The sequence below is a fragment of the Sinocyclocheilus rhinocerous genome, unplaced genomic scaffold (genome assembly GCF_001515625.1).
Source record: "Sinocyclocheilus rhinocerous isolate Xijiao unplaced genomic scaffold, SAMN03320098_v1.1 scaffold1300, whole genome shotgun sequence".
NCBI lineage: Eukaryota > Metazoa > Chordata > Actinopteri > Cypriniformes > Cyprinidae > Sinocyclocheilus > Sinocyclocheilus rhinocerous.
The window spans coordinates 522882-527302 of record NW_015666578.1 but is presented as its reverse complement, the minus strand read 5'-3'; the positions used below and the strand labels follow the sequence as shown (position 1 = coordinate 527302).

Here is a 4421-nt window from a genome sequence, read left to right as displayed (position 1 = left end):
TAAAAACCTGTGAATTCTTTTCTTAGAGTGTAGCACACTGACTACTAATACACTGCTTAAAATTATAATTGTTCAGAATGTGTAGTTTTACTAGCTTACTAGCTAATAAAAAAAAACTTGTAATCGTTCAAAAATGTTCAATAAGTGTTCAATAATTCAGTGTTGTATATAAAAATGGTTATTTATATTTTAACATTATATTATGCATTTATATTATTTTACGAACAAATCTAAATTAACATAAAAATATATATTTTTTTAAGGTAGCGACAGAATTTTGCGTCCTGATTACGTAATGACGTCATCACGCAATGACATCACAACGTCATTTAGCAGCTTATAGCAACAAATCGACCTTCCTTTAGCAACTTCCCCTGAAAATTAGTTGGCAACACTGCTACTAGGATAACATTACATTAATTTCTTACCACTGAATTAGCGGGATGTGCTTCTATCTTTTGGTCAGTAAAACTTCTCGGTAAACATCATGTTCTCTTCAATTAGACGTGTCAAATCTCAAATACTCTCGTATAGGCTATATACATATAAAGAGATCAATAAACGAATGTTAGTCAGTCAGTAAAACGAAATGACCGTTAATTTTTAAATTACGCGTGCAGATCAAAAGCGCGCGCAGTAAAGACAGATGCAAACAAACCCAGCTGTTTATGATACGCTTTTCAGACTACGCTTCACTTTGGCTAAATATGTCAGCTATAACACTGGATTTATCTTCTCACTTAATGTCTACGCTTTATTAAACGCTCGTTTCTGACATGACATTCTGCAAAATATAGTTTACATTTCAGCATTAGAATAATCTCTCTGTTGGTCATCACTCAGAAACATCTGCAAAGTTTTAATTGGTTTACATGGTTATGAAGACACAACTAAAAATAACTTACAGGGAGGGAACGTTCCTAGTAGGGATGGGCGTATCGATCCGAAGTATCGATATATCGATACTGATGCGAGTGCAACAGCCTGTCACTGGCAGTCCCTTATGAAAATGAACCATGGTTTTACTAAAGTGACCGTAGTTCAACTGTAGTATTTGTAGATTCGAATCATGTGTAAACAAAAAACATATTTGAACCATGTGTAAACAAAAATATAACCTAATAAGTTACAATTAAGACGTATTGAATGTTAAAATGCGGTTTAAACAAAGTTAAGTGGTTATCATTACCCATTTTACTCTTAGTAATTTAATAAATTTCATAATTTAAAAGTTTAGTTCAGAAGTATCGTATCGGTATCGATATCGATGATACTGCCTTGAAAAATATCGGTATCGTATCGAAAACAAAATAAGTGGTATCGCCCATCCCTAGTTCCTAGAACGTTCTTATCTGGTTCCCAAAAAAAGAACCAAATGGGAACGTTAGAGGAGCGTTCTGTGTTTGTAGTGTAGCCCATTACCTTTTATTACAAGTTAGTGGAAGGTTGTGTTAGTGGGAGGGACTTTATCATTCTAGAAGGCATTTGATTGGTCCAAAAAAAGAAAGGAAAACGTACACACACCTGAGTGAAAGATGACGCCACAAAAATGTAGCATTTAGAATTTTCTAAAGGTAAATGAAAGTTCCACTAAATTAGGCATTACTCGTGTACAAAGATATAGCATGGTGATTTCTCTAAAAGAGAATTCTTTAGAAGATCTCTCGCTTTTGTACCGGAGTGACCGGAAACATGTTAAAACGCCATTAGTGCAAATGGTAAACAAACGCGACAGCGCTGCCAACACGTGTGTGTGTGTGTGTGTGTGTGTAAGCAGCTTGACTTGAGGAAACAGCGATCAAAGGGCAAAAATAAGATTACACACACACTGTTTAATCTGAGTGAGTAGTCAAGCAGGAATCGCTAGAGTACAGTCGCGTGTTGTGTTTGTAATGCAGTGCTAGTGCTGTGTAAAAGGCCTGTCGGTTTTGTCTCTTTCGCCCACAGCGCCGCTGTTTTCTCCTCTCCGGCTGGATAGAAGCATGATATTATAGATTGCAGCAGCCCATCACTCGAGAGCAGATATGCTCGATGCTCATATGTTGCCGTGACAGTAACAGTTGAAGGTGTTTTTCATGACAAAACCCTTCCAGCAGCGGCACATGCACCTGCGCAGCAGTCCGACACACATGCTCGGACAAAGAGTCCTGCTGCACACACACACACAGAGAGAGAGACAAACACGAGCAGCATTACCTTTACACGACGTTATTCCCAATGTAGCTGATTTCCCTCTGCTCTGCTTTTCCTGGCAGCCATTATAAGCGCGACGCCGCCGCCGCACACACTCCTCGCCTTTCTTACAAAATTGGGCAGCGTAGTGTAGCGAAAGTGAGAAACACCTCTCCCTCTCCCTCTCTCTCTCTCTCTCTAATGACACATCAGCTGTGTTCTGCCGACCAAAATTCACCATGGTAACTGCAGTTTCACCAAGAGACTTTACGTTTAATTAAGCTATTTTATAGGATTTCGTATTAGCCATCACTGTCATGTAAAAATAAAAAATTCAGAAAGCTTCTTACACTGAAGATCCCGTATATGGTTTTACAGAAGTAACCATATTGCATTAGGGTTTACAATCTAACAGGCTAATAATATTCAGAATATTCTGTGATAGGCTACAACAACATAAATGAAAAGAAAAAAAAGAAAAACCTTGATAAATATGAGCAAGATGGTCGGTGAAAATAACGTATGCTGTTTAATTCAACAACAACAACAACAATAATAATAATAAATCCAAATTTTTCGAAGAAAAAAATGCATAAAATGTGACGAATTACTATACAATTATAACGTAGGCTATCATTGTATGATGATGGTGGTGTTTTTATTTATTTTATTTTTTTATTTTTTTAGAACATGTGTCAAAATACTGGCACCCCTAAAAATCTGAGTAGCCCTAAAGCGAAAATCGACCTGACTAAAAGTATAGGCCTATATATTCATTCATACTGTGGACTTTTAAGTTCAGTGTAAGCCATGGACAAGAAAAGGGACCGTTAATCTATGTAAATTATTCGTGAAACACTTGTCAAAGAATATTGTTGTTTGGCAAAACCTTGTTTAAGAAATTCGGCAAAAAAAAGTTCAATGTTATTAGCCCTCTTACTTGAGTGCTATTGCTTAAATATAAAAAATAATCATTCAGAGATATTGTTTCGTTCATAACTTGAAATATAGGGACATTGTAATAGGTTTCATCACGCGGTGAATGCTTTTAGACTCTCAAGACGTGTTCTATTTATTTATTGATTGATTGATTGACTGCAAAGTGAGTGACATACTCGATAATGTCATCTCTCAGTATCTCTCCGTCCCTCACAGTCACACATAAAGGCTACAGCAAAATAATGTTATGCCAGGGAAGGGAATGCCTTTAAACTCTAATCATGGACAGGGCCGCTGCTGGTTAAATAGGTGCCCTAAGCAGGATTGTATTGTTGTGTCCCCCTCCATCAAATATTATGGAAGTAAAAAAAAAAAAACACCTACTATAGGGGTCAAAATAGAACTTTAATAAAATATAAAAGTAAATAAATAAATAAATTGTATTATTTACAAATTACAAATCTAGACAGTTACCCATGGCTATGATTTTAATAATACAGTTGTCTGAAATCTCCATCACGTGCGGGCTTTCACATGGAGCAGCATTTACTACACAGAGCCGTTGCTCACTGACAAGCTGCGCAAAACATGCGAAAAATATGATCGTGGTTTTGTGCAGCTTGTCAGTGAACAACGGCTCTGTGTAGTAAATGCTGCTCCATGTGAAAGCCCGCACGTGATGGAGATTTACCGCTGATTACATTTCCGTTTTACCGGAGATTTACCGTTAAATATCGCATGCGATTTATCGCGCAGCCCTAGTTTGTCCATGGTTTTTTTTTCCCCCATCGCTGTTTTTGTAATGTACTGGGAAGCCAGAATGCGCATCCATCAACAGAAACATACATTAGCCGAACCTAGGCATGGGCCGATTACCGGTTTCAAGGTATACCGCGATTTGAAAATTGAAAGTTTCAAAACCGCTAATATTTTCCGTTACACCTGAGAAGAGATGATGCCAACCCCTCATAGGACCTCAGATGATGCCAACCCTGAAACAACATACAGAACTACCACATTTTGCTATAAGTTTGATTGCATCATATAATAATTGCTGGTCGACGGTGGCGCCGGCGCCACCACGTGCATGTTTTACTGATAAGAGCAAAAAGAACTTAAAATGCTCGTTCATTTTTGTTTGTACACATAAGAGTAATACACCATTCGAATCTGTAAAGGGTCTACTTTTATTTATGTACACTCACAATAACAACAAAACATTGTGTTTTTGTTAAATAAAGAAAATAAACAGGGTGTGCGTTCAGCTTTCTCAGTCTCCGCGAATATCCCTCTAAAACGCGTCAGTAAAA

General features: G+C 37.3%; 1 protein-coding gene across 2 annotated transcripts in view; it reads right to left on the bottom strand.

Annotated features, from left to right (window-relative positions):
- pdik1l (PDLIM1 interacting kinase 1 like) overlaps positions 1 to 2387 on the bottom strand; it is a 27706-nt gene extending 25319 nt beyond the window's left edge. For both annotated transcript variants that reach the window (XR_001638921.1, XM_016544366.1), the window contains exon 1: positions 2197 to 2387. The gene's annotated coding sequence lies outside the window, so the exon portion shown is untranslated. The remainder of the gene's footprint in view (positions 1 to 2196) is intronic.
- Between the last annotated feature and the right edge of the window lie 2034 nt (positions 2388 to 4421).